The sequence below is a fragment of the Sminthopsis crassicaudata genome, chromosome 1 (genome assembly GCF_048593235.1).
Source record: "Sminthopsis crassicaudata isolate SCR6 chromosome 1, ASM4859323v1, whole genome shotgun sequence".
In the NCBI taxonomy this organism is placed as follows: Eukaryota; Metazoa; Chordata; class Mammalia; order Dasyuromorphia; family Dasyuridae; genus Sminthopsis; species Sminthopsis crassicaudata.
Window position 1 is genome coordinate 234,317,148 of NC_133617.1, and position 16,584 is coordinate 234,333,731.

Below are 16,584 nucleotides of genomic sequence, written 5' to 3' on the forward strand. Positions count from 1 at the left end.
GAGGATCAAGTGAGCTAATATTTATTAAAACAACTTTGTAAATTTAAAGTGATATATAAATATTAAATATTATTATTATTAATATTATAAATCACACATTGAAAATGCCATTTTTCCTCTGGGGCAGCTAGATGGTACAATGGAGAAAGTGCTGGACCTGGAATGAGGAAGAGTCATCTTTCTGAATTCAAACCTGGCCTCAGACACTTAATAGCTGTGTGATCCTGGGTAAGTTACTTAACCCTGTTTGCTTAAACTTTTTTATCTGTCAAATGGGCTAGAGAAGGAAATGTCAAATCATTCTAGTATCTCTGCCAAGACCCCTTCCCCCCAAAAGGGGTCACAAAGTAGGACATGACTAAAATTTTTTAAAAATTCCTATTATTTTTAATAAAGCAATACATTAATGATAGTGCCAATTGATGATGGTGATGAATATGATAATGAAGATCATAGTGATGATGATAAAGAAGAAGCTGACAATGAAGATGATAATAATAATCATCTGAATAGTGAAACATGTTCAAGTTTCAGTCTATAGGAGCTGTGAACAAATTGCAATCTTTCTGGCCTCTGATTTTCTTTTTTGGAAAGCATAGAGAATGGACCAAATAATTGTCAAAGTCTCTTTATTCCAGCTCTAAAATGCTATGATTTTTATAGATGATAAAATAGGAGAATTCTGGGAAGATGGAGTAGGTAAGAAAATTCCAAGCTTTCCAGATTTCCCCACAAACACAAACAAAAAAGGGTAAATGGAACAGTTTAAAAAAATGCAATCCATAATACTCTTGAGACATAAGGAAAAAATGAGTTCACTTATTTGAATTTACTAATATTTTTACTTTATTAATACATTATTCTTTGCTCTAAGGAATTCTCTTAGTGATTTTAATAGCATCTCCTTTTTGGGAAAAAATTTGGAAGACTCTATAAGGAAAATTGAAAAAACAAATAGGACTTGTGGCAGAATTTGGTCCTCCTACACAACTTGAAAAGACCTGAAGAAAGATCTCAGGATGGTGTTTACCCAGTTTGAAGTGTAAACACTTCCAGACTACACTTTGTATAGAAACAGCAAGTGGGTAGCTCTAGGGCTGGATGGGTTTACAGAGAGTCTCAGCGATAACCACAGGAACTTTCCTCTCCTGAACAGTGTAGGGAGCCAGGGGTTTGAATTAGGAAGATTAAGGGATTAGGAACTCCAGACTCAGCTATATTGATGAGATGCTCCCCCTAGCAAGAAGGAACCAGCATGCCAGTAAGTGCAGAAGCAGTAGGGCAGGTAACAATGAATGTTGGAGGGGCTGTGGGAAAACTTGGACACTGATGCATTGTTGGTGGAGTTGTGAAAGAATCCAACCATTCTGGAGAGCAATCTGGAATTATGCCCAAAAAGTTATCAAAATGTGCATACTCTTTGACCCAGCAGTGCTACTACTGGGCTTATATCCCAAGGAAATACTAAAGAAGGGAGAATCGAGAAAGAGCTATCAATCTGTCAATCCTTTCTGTGTCTGGGCTGGGTGAGGTTTCCCATGCCAAAATGTTTGTGGCAGCCCTTTTTGTAGTGGCTAGAAACTGGAAAATGAATGGATGTCCATAAATTGGAGAATGGTTGGGTAAATTATGGTATATGAATATTATGGAATATTATTGTTCTGTAAGAAATGACCAACAGGAGGAATACAGAGAGGCTTGGAGAGACTTACATCAACTGATGCTGAGTGAAACGAGCAGAACTAGGAGATCATTATACACTTCAACAATGATACTGTATGAGGATGTATTCTGATGGAAGTGGGTATCTTCAACATAGAGAAGAGCTAATCCAATTCCAATTGATCAATGATGGACAGAATCAGCTACATCCAGAAAAGGAATACTGGGAAATGAGTGTAAACTGTGAGCATTTTTTTTTGTTTTGTTTTGTTTTTCCCCCAGATTATTTTTATCTTCTGAATACAATTCTTCCTTTGCAACAACAACAACAACAAAATTTGGTTCTGTACATATATATTGTACCTAGGATATACTATAAGATATTTAATATGTATGGGAATGCCTGACATCTAGGGGAGGAGGTGGAGGGAAGGAAGGGAAAAATTCGGAACAGAAAGGAATACAAGAGACAATGCTGTAAAAAAAAATTACCTATGCATATGTACTGTCAAAAATGTTATAATTATAAAAATTAATAAAAAAAATTCTACTCCCCCCCCAAAAAAAAAAAGCAATAGGGTAGGGACAGTGCTGGCCACAGGCTCTTGCAGGAGGAGGCACCATCCCTTAACCCCAGGATTAGGTGATAACTCTAATAAGTTCTCATTTTTTTAAAAAATGAGCAGGTAAAGGAGAAAGAACCCAATCATTGAAAGTTACTATGGGACTAGAAAAGACCAGGATTCATCTTCAGAGGAAGACAATTAAGTAACCCCCTAAAAAAAAACCAAAACAAAATGAAACAAACAAAACCTCTCTTACCCCAAGAGTAACATTAACTGGCTATCTGCTCAGAAAGAATTTATAGAAGAACTCAACAAAAACTTTAAAAAATCAACTCAAAGAGATTGAAGAAAAGCTAAAAAACAAAACCAAAAACAAAACCCCCAAGAAGATTATAAAAAAGGAAGACAACCAACTACAAAAGGAGATCCAAAGATTTAAGGAAGAGAATGATTTTTTGGAAATTAGAATTGGGCAAGAGAAAGCCCAGTGAAGCTATAAAAGACCAAGAAATAACAAAATACAATATAAAGAATGACAAACTAGAAGAGAATGTGAAACATAAGAAAAACAACATGAAAATATAATAATAATTAGACTACCTGAAAGTTATGGCCAAAAAAACAAAAAAAAAGAACCTTGACACAATAATGCAAGAAATAATCAAAGAAAATTGTCCTGAGGTGATAGAACAAGAGGGGAAAGTAGAAATAGAAAAAAAATCCACCAATCACCATTTCAAAAAGATTCTATAAGAAAAACACATAGGAACATTATTGCTAAATTTTGAAACCAGCAGATCGAAGTGAAAATGTCTATAAGAAACAAAGAAGCAAACAAAAACAATTCAAATATGCTAGAGCTACAATTACTATTGTACAGGATTTATCAGCAGCTACAATAAAAGACCTATGGTCTGGATTATTAAGTATTACCAATCAAAAGAACTAGGCCTGCAGCCAAAAATATCATGCCCAGAAAAAGTAACCATAATATTAAACAAAAAAAAAATAATATTCAATAAACTCACAGATTTTAGGGACATTGTCTCAGTCAAACCTGAACTCAATAAAAAATTTAACATATAAGAACCAGCATCAAAGGGCAATTTCAAGGGACTCAATAAGGACAAATTGTTTTATATATGGTATGTAAATGATATGTCTAAGATTGACATTAGTAATTTAGTAGTTCAAAAGAAAATTTGGGGCAGGATTGATTATGACTTGAAACTTAAAAAAAAAGCAAAATGAAAAAGTAGAAATAGTAATTATGCTATATAAATGAGGTGCAGAGGAAGAAATGGTAAAGATACTTTAGATGGGGAGGAAGACTGGTAATTCTGAAAACCTACTGATACTGGGAATAGGTTAAATAAGGAACAATACACACACACACACACACACACATCAAGAAGGGTATAGTATCCCCCAATATCTCTAAGGAAATAAGGAAAAAAGGAACAGTATAAGGAGGGGTTTAGAGGGGTGTATAGATTAATGGGAATGGCATAAGGAGGTAGGTAAAAGGAGGGAAGGAAGGAGGGTGGGGAGGGAAGAAGTTAAGTAATAGCAAGGCAAGCTAAGGAGCAGAACTAAAGAAGAAAAGTTAGCAGGGATAGGAAATAAGAAATATACTCAAATACAATGATCAGAAATAGAATTTATTAGAAAAAAAGTAGAGGTACTAATTATTGATCTCAGACAATTAAGATTGTCAAAATTAAACATAAAGATTCAAGAGAGAAATATATCTACATTATATGTCAGTCATTAATATTGTTTTAGATACATGTCTATGTGTTTATGTGCTTATATATATGTATATATAATAGAAATATATGTGTTTACATATATGTACAGACACACACACACATATATATGTATTCAAGTTTAACTATGGCCTGCTTGGGGGAAATAGAAGGAATGAAAGGGGGAAAAGAATGAAGTAAAAACTACACAAAAGAGAACAAAAGAAAACCTTCAAGAAAACAAAGATAGACAGCTGTGAATATAATGTCTTCTATTATTATATATGCTTTCTTGAAATGGAAATTTATTCTTACATATTTTGATCCTCCCTAATGTTCTGCTGGTCACATGACAATGTTTGTTTTTTCCTTTTTCTGTCTTTTTTTTTTTTTTTTCTATTTTTTCTTATGTTGTTTTTAAGTTTTAAATATATATATATATTTAAATAGAAGAACAGAAAAATGAGGTAATTTATCCAGGGTCACACAATTAGCAGTAGAGCCAGACTAAGAAATCAGATATTTTAAATTTCCATCTCAAATCTCCTCTACCTTAGCCACACTGTTTTCTTAAATTAAAGCAGCAACCTAGAAATTATTTCACTCAATTTTCTAAAGTTGAGGTGACTCTATCATGAATTTAGAAACACTTAAATTGTCCTTAGAGGCTAAAGTATCTCTCACAGGAGTTGATAACTTAGTTACCAGCTGCTAAAGAAGTTCAATGGGAAGATTTGGAATTCCTTGCAGGAAATTGCTTCAGGCAACTCTGAATATGTAAGGAAATTAAATGACTGACTTCAATGTTTCCTGCTTCCCACCCCCCCCACTCCCAAATTAATTAACAACTTCTTGGTGAAGGAAACACTGAAAAAATCATCTGATATTCAACACATTTAATGCAATATCTGCCTATGGTAAAAAGTATAGTCTGCGTGTCTGGTTTAAAGATTAAGAAAGAAAAGCAATAGTGATTTGGGAACAGTGAGTAGTGAACAATGTACCCCTTGAGTTAAAGAACCTGTGTTTAATTACCACCTCTATGGACTTGCTTTAGCTTCCCTAGACCTCAGTTTCCTTATCTGTAAAATGAGATAGTTAAGAAAGACGACCTCAGATAGCTTCCCCTAGCTGTAGATATATGATCCTATGATTTTTGAAAGATTTTCTCTTTTAGCATTGTTTTTATAGGCATTTTAGTTTTTAAGACAGGAAATATTTTCAATAGGAATCTAATTTCTTAAACTTTGTAATTGTAGTTGAGAATATGTGTATGTGATCATTGTTTATTTGTTGTTGTTCAATGGTTTCAGTAATGCCTGACTCTTTATGATCCCGTTTGGGGTTTCCTTGGCAAAGATACTGGAGTGTTTTTGCCATTTCCTACTCTAGTTCATTTGACAGACGAGGAAACTGAGACAAACAAGTAACTTGTCAAAGTCACACAGCTAGAGGTGTGTCTGAAATCTAACAAACTTAAGATGAGTCTTCCTAACTCCCTGATTATAGCTTATAGTGATGAACTCAGGTCTTGCTAATTCCTCGAACAGTGCTCTATTTATCGAGCCATCTAGCTACTCCCAGCTTTTATTATGTGCCTACCATGTGCAGTTTTGTTCCATGTATGAAAATGAATAATAAATAATTTTTATCCTCCTTCTTTCTTATCTTTTCTCTTTCTTTCCCTCTCTCCCTTGCAATCTACTAGAAATTCTCTGAATTCTAGAACTGGGTATCCTCCAAGGTTCTGTCCTAGACCTTTTTCTCTTTTATGCTCTTTGGGTAACTTCTTTGGTTCCCATGGATCTAACTATCATCTCTATATAGAAATGAGTCATACATCTAGATATTGAATTTCTTCCAGTCTCTCCCATCAACTTCAGTCATACATCACTGATTGTGTATTGATTGTTTCAAACTGAATATCCCATAGATTTCTCAAATTCAGCATGTCTGAAATGTTGACATTATCTTTTCCATAAATCCTCACTTTCCTCCCACTTGCCTATTACAGTTGAGATTACTATGGTCCTTCTACTTGCCCAACTTGCAACTTCAGTTGACTCAATTGCTAACTCTTGCTATTTTTAGTTCTACAAAATCTTTTACATTTGGATCCTTCTTTTTACTCATGAAACTTCCTCTTAGTATAGGTCCTAATTTAGATTATTACAACATCCTTATTTTCTGCCTCAAGTCTTTCACCATTTGAGTTAATACATCACACTACTACTAAAGTGACTTTCCTTTAACACAGATCTGACCATATAATTATATACTCAATAAAGTTAATTGACTTTGAAGATCAAATATTAATTCCTATTGATGAGGTGTGGGAATAAGGGGAAGAGATCCCTCTGCTTGGGGATTCAGGTCCAAATGCAAAAGAATTTACAAACCCCAAAATCTGTGGCCAAAGGAAGTTTTATTGTTCACTAAGAGGCTCTCTCTTAGGGGACAAATCCCTTAATGATGAAATTTGCAAAGAGTATGTAAACAGAAACCTATTTTATGAGCAAATCTGGGGGGTGGAGGTGGGCTGGAGGCAGTTTGAGCTGATTATTAGACCAAGATCTCCAATTGAATGATCGCTGCTTAACTTGGAAAAGGCTTATCTGGGGAAGTATGCTTTCCCTCTTCTGAATCTGAGAGACAAATTTAGTTTCAGGGTTCACTCCCATCACTGTTTTATTTAGACTCTATTGATCTCCTCTAGCACTAAAACACATACCTTTGGCTGGAACCTTTTATTCTGGTTTTATAACTTACCTGATGTTAATGATCAGAGAAATATCAAACATGGTTATATTTGTTATTCTATCTTTCAGAAATTTTGTATTATTTTGATTTATAGATAGAAGATACCACTCAATAGAGTTTGGTTAAGCCATTCACAAAGGAAAAACCAAGTGGATGAAGAATTCCTAATATTTCATTTATGACATAGAGTTAAATGAACATGTTATTCTTATACATTAATATATTTCTATATTAGTTAGACAGTGTGAATGGATCATGAATTGAGATTGGAATTAAACTAGAGGAGGAGAATAAGCCAAATTGCTTCTAAGAAATTACAAAACTCTTAAAATGATGGCCAAACTTCATATAATACATATATATATATACATATATATATATATATATATATATATATATATATATATATATATATATATATATATATATATATATATATATATATACCATTAAAAATATCAGTTATTATCTAGTGTTATTGTATCTGGTATGTCAAAGAACATCAATCTCCAAACAATTAAAAATTAGTATAACAAAATGCAAGTCAGATGCAACAATTAACAAATGAGGATAAAGAGTTATGAATAAGAACTAGAAGAAAGGCACATATCAAGGTATGATCACAAAGAAGATAGGCTGATCATGTGGTAAGAATAAAGAATAATGGGACAATCCTGATTTTTCACCAGTGTTCACTTAAGTTAAGGAGAGTAAAGAAAGCCTCTAGGAAGATGCACAGGCCAACTGAAGTTTTCACAGAACACAGACCAAGACTGGTATGGATGGTTTTTGATTTGCATAATTGATGAGATCATAGATCCAAGTATTTCCTAATTAATTTGATTTTAGTTTGTTTCTACAAATAATGTTTCAACAAATATTTTTGTACATTTTAGTCTTTCTTTCTATCAATAATTTCCTTGGGGGTATAAACTAATTAGCAAGATCTTTGGGTGAAAGGGTACAAACAATTTAGTTGCTTTTCTTTCATCATCTCAAACAATTAGACTTCTTTTTTTTACATTCCCTCTAATTTGAATTTTTCTACCTTTTCCAGTTTGATAGATGGTGTGTAGTAACACAATAATGTTTTACTTTGCATTTCTCTGATTATTAATGATTCCAATAAGACAAAGACAGTTTTGTTTTTATAACCTGGCATAAGTTTTGGCACACAGTGGGACTTAACAAATGTTTGTTGAGTGATTGCTTTATTCTGATAGTTTGCATTTTGGGGGAAACACTTTTTGTTCATTTCCTTGAATAGGTTTCCCCTATTAGGGAACCATTCTTAATTTTATAGGCTTATTTTTTCTTTCCTATAGATTTTTGGATTTTAGTTTTTTAACTGAGATGTTGACTGAGAAAGTTTCCCTCCCATATCTTTTTTTCTTATTATAACAATAATAATTATGTTTATGTAGAAAATTATAATGGAAACTGTCTGATGTATCTTTTATAATATTTTCCAAGCCACAGATAATTATCAATTATTCTCCCATTCAGATGTAAAAGCAATACAGTTCATTTAGTTTAACTCACTAATTTTACAGACAAGGAAACTGAGAATTAGAGACGTTATATGATTTATAGAAGGTCACACAGATTGTAGTGATAAGGTTGTTTAGTCTGTATATGGAATAGAATATGTTGTCATTTTTTAAGTTGTTTACAACTCTTTGTAACTCCATTTGGGATTTTCTTGGCAAAGGTCCTTGAATCGTTTGTCATTTCCTTCTCCAGTTTATTTGGCAGATGAGGAAACTAAGGCAAGTTGCAGTAACTTGTCAAGGGTAACCCAGCTTAGTGAGTGTCTTAGGCTGGATTTAAACTCAGGAAGATGAGTCTTACTGGCTCCAGGCCTGATGCTTTATGCACTGTGGTGCCACCTAACTGTCTAAGGGGATGGAGGGGTTTTGGACCCAGCTCCTCTGACCCCAAATCCAATATATTTTACACTTTATCATATGATTCCTGCTCTCATATTGGCATTTGTTGATACATTTTCCCCACCTTCCTCTCCCCTTCACAATATTTTATCCAAACAAATTAGATTTGTCTCCTCCATTTACCTTCACTACTTTTGCTGTCAGCTTCTGGATTCCTTCCAACTCCTTTGCTTCTGTCTTATTCTTAGTGACCTAAAACTAAATACAGAGCATGACAGGCTCTCTTACTAGAATGAGCAAATGACAAACAAACTGTGGCCTCCCTGTTCCAGACACAGAGCTCCTTCAGTGATGGCTAAAAATAACTTTGACTTCATTTCTTCAGAGATAATATCACCTCTTATCTAATTTGCTATCTCTCATTTACTATCACTCTAGAGAAGGGTGTGTGTGTGTCTGTGTGTGTGTGTATGTGTACACTGCTTTCCAAGATTTTTTTCATTCACAAAATCTCTCTGTTTCAAATCAGTGCTGTCATTGCCATTGCAATTTCTTAATACAATTTATATTTTATTAGCAGGAACAATTTCCTACTTTTGCTGGTATTAGTAATGATTGTTAATTTAATGTTATTTGCAAGGCTTATTATCAAAGGCATTTTGTTGATAAGTCAATTCTATTTAGAACTTTTTAGCTTGAATGCTTCATCCATATGAATGAAATCTCACTTGATGTGCTACTCCTGAATTTGTCCTCTCATCCTCATTCATATTTTCAACCATAGTATAGACATTGCTTTGCAAGCTGTAAAAATATTACACACATGTGAACTATTATTTTAAAATATTTGTTGTTTAAATCAGTTTCAAGCATGGCCCCACTTTGGATTTTCTTGGCAAAGATATTGGAATGGTTTGCCATTTTCTTCTTCAGCTCACTTTATAGATGAAGAACTGAGGTAAAAAGTGTTAAATGACTTGCTCAGGATCACTCAGCTAATAAGTGACTAAGGCCAGATTTGAACTCAGAAAAGAAGTCCTCCTGACTCCAGGTCTAATGCTCTATTCACTGCGCCACCTAGCCACTTTCAAAGTACCATGTTCATATGAATTATTATTCTAACCTCTGCAGAATTTTCTGAGAAGCAAAGTCAATAGCACTATTATATCCCTCATATACATACTATACTATATAGAATATAGGGGACTGAAGCAATTACCAACACAAATCAGACTTTCCTTCTTGATTTAAAGACCTAGACAATTGAGCCTGGTGTATATAAGGAAGATCAACTTGAACTTCAGTAATGACCTTACTTTCCTACTTCACATAGTTCCCTGATAGAAGAAAGACACAACATAAAGAAGGATTTTAAGAGTCATAAAGAAAACATTTAAAAAAATATATTATATATAATTAATCTTGAAAAGTGATCAGAACCTACATGGGCATGAACATAATTTTTTTTGGTGTTATTTATATGCTTAAATAATTGTATATGGAATATGTTGTCATGCTTCCTGCAATGTTGATTCCTAGATGTCAGGGAAAGAGTTCTGTTGGGAAATCAACATAACGCTAGCATGTTGAGGACATTCAATAAATATAGAACAAAATATTTCATCCCCGTTTTTTGTCACATCTTAAATTACATCAATATTAAGGAAAAGAGAAAATACTTGCTTTTGGGACTCTGTCAAAAAAGAAAAGTACCATGTGTGGACTTCTATTATTTATTTATAGGACCTTGAGAGGTTTCAAAGAACAACTTTGTTTCCCTTTGAATAGAAATTTATCAATTCAGAATGTGAAGAGATTTTAGTCCCATCTATACCAGAACAGGAATCTTAAATTGTCATCCAGCTTTCCTTTAAAATAGGTTAGAGGTGAGAGGTAGCCACCACTTTATGAGGAAGCCTATTCCACTTTTGAATAGCTCAAGATTTTATGAAATCTTTCTTAACTCAAATTTACTTCTTTGTGACTTCCTACAAGGAACTCTTATGTTCCTGATTCTATCTTCTGGTATCAAGAAAATAAGTCTAGTCTCTCCAGTTCTTTAATGGAAATTGAGAATATCAAATAATTTAGCTGAATCAACTAACCAATCAAAAGTGTAAATTAGATTTGAAGAAATCCTAGATTTGAAAGGAGTAAAATGCTTTAGGGTCATTGGACAGATATGGATGACGCTAAACAGGAATCATCCTATGATTGGCTGAAAAAAATCAGACCTACTTCCTGGTCTAGGTATAAACCAAGGCAGTGCAGAATCACTTCCCTAAGGTGAGTTAAACAGTGGAGGAGTTTCAAAAAGGAGCTCTTAAAAAGTCATCACTTGACAGGGAATCCTTGTCCCCTTTCCTCCCTTTCTTCCTTTCTTCCTCCCTCTCTTTCTGTCTCTGTCTCTCCCTCCCCTGCCTCATTCCCTTTCCCACTTCCTTCCCTCCTTACTCACTCCAGCCTCCTGCCATCCAGATGACTATATGCTTCTTAGAAGATTCAGAGGATGCATCAAAAATCTCTCTGTCAACCACAGGTAGTAGCATCAACTACTAACAATAGAAAAAAAACTAAACACCTGCAGACCTATGTGGGAAAAACAGAAACCCCAGGACTTGTATTGAGAAGTTCAGTCTATGGACTCTACCAAAGCACTGATTCTCAGAGCTTAGGAGAGACAATTAAAGACAATCTTATAAGGATTTGGTGAAAGGGAGAGGGAAGGACTCCTAGTACTCCTAGGAATTGCAAATTTGTTCTTTGACCACATGTATTCTCTATGTGTACAATCTCAAAACTTTTGGACTTTTGGAACCCATTCTGCTCAGAAACTTTGGGTGGATAAAAGGAGAATGTGCCCCACTTTGAGATAATTTTGTTTGTTTGTTTGTTTGTTTGTTTGTTTGTTTTTTACTGTCATTGTTGTTCTTTCTTAATGAAACACCTTTTGAAAACCTTGTTAAATCTGATTAGCCTTGATTATGGTAAGAATATTGGGGTGTGTGTGTTTTGTGTGTGTGTGAGAGAGAGAGAGAGAGAGAGACAGAGAGAGACAGAGAGACAGAGAGACAGAGACACAGAGACAGAGAGAGAGACAGAGACAGACACAGAGAGGAGAGTGAGAGAGACACGGAGAGAAAAAGAGGCAGAGACAGAGAGACACATAGAGAAGAAGAGTGAGAGAGACAGAGAGAAGGAAAAGAAGAGGAGGACAGAGAGATACATAGAGAGATACTGAGACAAAGAGAGACAGAGGAGGAGGAGGAAGAGGAGGGGGAGGAAGAGAAAAACAGAGACACAGAGAGAGAAAGAGAGAGAGACAAAGTTAGAAACAAAGAAAGAGAAAGTGACAGAGAGTATGCATGTGTGTCTTTGTATGTGTGTGTGTGAAAGAGAGAGGAGAGAGAAGAGAGAAGAAAGAGAGAGACTTACAAGTGATAATATTAAAAACTCCCAGCTCCATAGAGTTATTGTTAGATCCATAAAGAGAGAAGGAGTCATCTGCCATCTGAGGACTTTTTTCATGAATTTGAGTTCTTGAATGAATTTTCAGGAGTGGACTCCAGGAAGTAGTTGAATAGAAAGAGTGGAACCAAAGAATGCTATATAATCTGTGGTTTTTTGTTGTTCAGTTGTTTTCAATATTGTTCAACTCTTTGTAACCTCATGTAGGATTTTCTTGGCAAGATATTGGAGTGGTTTGCCATTTCCTTTTCCAGCTCATTTTACAGATGAAGAAACTGAAGAAAGCAGGATTAAAGGGACTTGTCTAGGGTCATACATCTAATAAGTGTGTGGCTAGATTTGAACTTGGTCCTGATTCCAGACTCTACCTTCTAGCCACTGCACCACCTGGCTTCTCTAATTATGTTCTAAGATTCCCAGTTTCTGGGCTTACAGAAATCAGGTACAGTGTTGGGAGCCTTCCCAAAAGATCATTAGCTCTTTGTTCCATATTTCCTGCTACATTTAGTTTATTCTGTGAAATCTCAGAATATGACTTGGGTCTCAGTCTTTAAACACTTTTTAAATAGGTGTTCTACCTTCTATATTAGCATTCTAGGACAATTGCATGGATCAAGTACAGGACAACCTTTATTTTGGCCCAAAGAAAGTAGAAAAGACTTATGGGAATCTATTAACAATTGCAAAAATATGTAACCTCACTCTTTAATGGGACCCATTTTTTCTCCTATTCAAGACCACTCCTTGGTTTGGACTCTTTTGAGAAGAGAACTAAATTGTTGTTGTTAGGGCAACCGCCCTGGCATTTTGGTAATCCTCTATTTTCTTATAGGTTCTTCTATCTTCAAACTCTCAATATCATGTAACTATTTGATTTGGACATGCTTTCCAAAAAGAAACTCATTTTTAGGTTTGCTTTATTGGCAACTCCCTGATATTTTGATAAAACCCTATTTGATCCTGTAGAGACCACATGAAGTCTTAGACTCTCTTCGAAGAGAAACACACTTGGGACAAAAGTTATAATATATAATACCAAAAATTTTCATCACACTTTCATTATATGAATAACTTGCTGTCAAAGTGGAACACAATGTCCAGGTTTTTTGCTTTTTTTATATGGTGACTGTAGTCCCTTGATTCTGCTCCTCTCAGTACTGAGGCAATCCTTTTTTTTCCCCCATGTATTATATTGTTCAGAAAAATCTACTTCTCTTAATAGAAACCCAGGTTCCTTAATTCTTAAATTTGGTGTTACCAACTTCAAGACTGATGATGCCTAGGAAACCCTCCCTCTTTGACTAAATGGTTAGATCTTTTCAATTCTAGAAGTTAGGGTCAAATGTTATTCAACTCCAGAGACTAGTGCTGAGCAGAAACCTCTCCCTTCTCTAACTAGGAAAAACATTGTCCAAACACTTGCCCTGTTTCTCTTTCAACAATTCTTGATGATGGAAGATAAAGAATTCTTCATCCTCCCAAAGTGGGAGTAGGAACCTTCTGACAAAAAAGAATATGGGGAAAAAGACAATGGAAATCTATCAGTTCCCCTTTCTTAACTCAGGCAAAATAGTAAATCCTCCTACAAGATAAGATTTACTAATTAATCTTGGGGACAACCCCATTAGTGAAACCAGAAATCCAGGAAGCATCAAAGGACAGTTCTCATGATCACTATGATCTAATCAGAAGGTATCATCTGTCATCACAACAATTTTTGATGGATATATATTGCCTTTCTATTTGTAGGGTAAGAGGATAGAAAAATTTTCAAAGGTGGTAGGGAAAGGTTGCAATAGGGTTTGCCACATGCTCAGATCACCTAGGATGGTATGTTGGGGAACTTCTCTGGTTAGAATGAAAAACTGAAAAGTGCAAACAAATATATACAAAGCAAGCTAGATACAAGAAAATAGGAAATAATTAAAAGAGGAAAAGCATTGGAAGGAAGAAGGTCTAGGGAAAGCTTTCAGGGGAAGGTGAAATTTTAGTTAGGACTTAAAAAATGATGTTAGGGAGATCAGAAGTTAGAGTGGAAGAAGGAAAATGCTCCAGACATAGGAGGCAGCCAGAGAAATGCAAGAATTGAGAGATGGAGCATTTTTATTCATTGACACCAAAGAGTCATTGTCATTGAGTTGAAGAGTACATGTTGGGAAGTAAGATGTGAGAATATTGGAAAAGGAGATTAGATCATAAAAGTTTTAGAGGCCAATGAGAGCAACTTGTATTTGTTCTTGGCAGTAGGAAGCCACTAGAATTTATCGAGTTGGGTTGGTGGGATGGTAGTGGCAGTGGCGACTTTATTGGACCTATGTTTTAAGAAAATCACTTTACAGGCTGAATGAAAAATGGATTGGAATGGGAAGAGACTAGAGATAGGCAGACCTATCAGCAGGATATTGTAATAAAAAAGACAGTTACAGGATATTTTATTATATACTTAAAAGGAATAGCAAGTTGTACCTAATAGATTTTCATCCAGTTTCCTATTCAATCATCTTTCCCCCTATTCCATTATGTTATGGAAATACTTGTTTTATTGTTCAGAATGAAATAATTTTTTAAAAAATAATAAGGTTTTGAAGTGATGAAAGCTTACACTAGAGTGGTAGCAGTATCAGAAGAGAAATGATGCATTTCAGAAATATTGCAAATTTCTTTCTCTTCTTCCCTTTCCCCCTTCCCCTCCCCTTCTCCTTTCCCTTCATTTTCTCCTTCCCTTTCTCTTCCTCCTCCTCCTCTTCTTCCTTTTCCTCCTCTTCCTCCTCCTCTTCCTCTTCCTTAGTCTATCTTGACCAAGTACTAGCATGTTCATTATTGAGACCCTTTTCCCTGTTCCCACCTCATTAGCCTTTACATCATTTTGGAATCCCTGACTCATTGCTACTTGGCTCTTTTCCCTACTGGACCTTGTCTTCTGGAACCTCTTTCTTTCCAAAGGAAATCTGAAGGCATATTTTGAGCTGCTTATCCTGGGCACATTTTTGCACCACTTACCTGAATACATAAATTGCTAGTTATAGTACAAATTAGGTAATGTCTAATGATGACTGCAGGTAAGAGGAACAGAGGGAGACGGGGCTTTATAGGTGAAACCAGAAGCTAAGCTTAATTTAGCTTCAATGATGGAGGAAAGTAATAAGAAATGCAGCTCACAATTTTACTTCCTTATTAATAGTGTGACACTGGGCAAATCTATTTTCCCTCTCTCGGCCTCAGTTTCCTCAAGTATAAAAATATATATTTTGTATGATAACAATAATAATTATTACCTACATTACAGGGTTTTTGTGAGGATCCAATGAGGTAATGTGTGTAAAACTTTTTGTAAATTTTAAACACTATTTAGAAATTATTATTATTAGTTATAGTACAATCCAGTCAATTATACAGTTTCTATTAAAAAAAAAAAGCAAAACTACCCCAAACTCTCTTTTCAGGCTTATATATTACTCCCCTTCATGAACACTATGACACAGCCAAATTGGTCTTGTGTCTGTTCCTCCCACAACTTTTCATCCTCCTTGCCTTTGTACTCTTTGCCCTCCAGGCTTTCTCATCTCTTTGAGTCTCCAGCATTGTATCACTTTTACTTACATGTGAAACCTTCCCTGATTCCTCCAACTCCTGAAGCTTCCCAAATGCTTGGTATTTAATTACTTTGTTTATTTATGTTTACATATTTTAATCTTTATTTCTATATGTGTTTGCACACATACACATGCACTTGTTCCTTCCTCTAATAGAATGTAAGTTGCTTGTAAGTAGAGATTTTTTTTGTTCTTTGTGTTTGTGATCAGTGCCTGGTACACAGTAGAATGCTTAATATAATTTTTTTTGATTGATAGCAAATATAACTCTGCTAAAATAGCAACACAAAGTGGATCCAGTTCACCTGAGCTTTGCAGAATGATTTCTGGGACTCTCTCCCTGGGATGAGTCCCTGCTGGAAAGCAAATATAGGTAACAGGTACATGGAAATGTGACTAAAGACGCAGAAGTTTTGGCTGCCTCAGTAGAAGGAGCAAGAATAGATGGATACTTTGTGTGTGTGTGTGTGTGTGTGTGTGTGTGTGTGTGTGTGTGTGTGTGTGTGTGTGTAAAAAGATTGGAAGTGAGACTAATGATTGCTGTCCGGTTTGACAGGAGGAATAAAGAGAGAAATGGCTGATAAATTGGGTCAAAAATCATAGAAACTAAGAGGTGTCATGCTGAAATGAAATATGGTCAAGGAAAGTTTAGAGTTTCTAGGCTGTTGTGTTCTGGAAAGGGCAATTTATCCTAGCTTTAACAGAGCTTGATTCCCTTGAGCAATACTTTACCTACCTTAACCAGGGAAGAACAAGGGAGCTCTCTTGGAGTCAGGATGAATGCACTCTCTCTACAATCTTGACCTTTACTCTTTTTTTCCCCTTTTCTCTCTGGATGGGGGCACTATTCTGTAATAGAGGCATCTGATAATGAGCTTTAAAGAGAAATTTTGACTTA

The 16,584-nt window shown here is 35.1% G+C and overlaps 1 long non-coding RNA gene across 1 annotated transcript in view; it reads left to right on the plus strand.

Annotated features, from left to right (window-relative positions):
* Nucleotides 1-16,584, plus strand: part of LOC141547866 (uncharacterized) — an 84,167-nt gene that overhangs the window by 42,684 nt on the left and 24,899 nt on the right. Inside the window, exon 2 of the long non-coding RNA XR_012483652.1 lies at nucleotides 128-228. This is a non-coding gene — a long non-coding RNA (uncharacterized LOC141547866). The remainder of the gene's footprint in view (nucleotides 1-127; nucleotides 229-16,584) is intronic.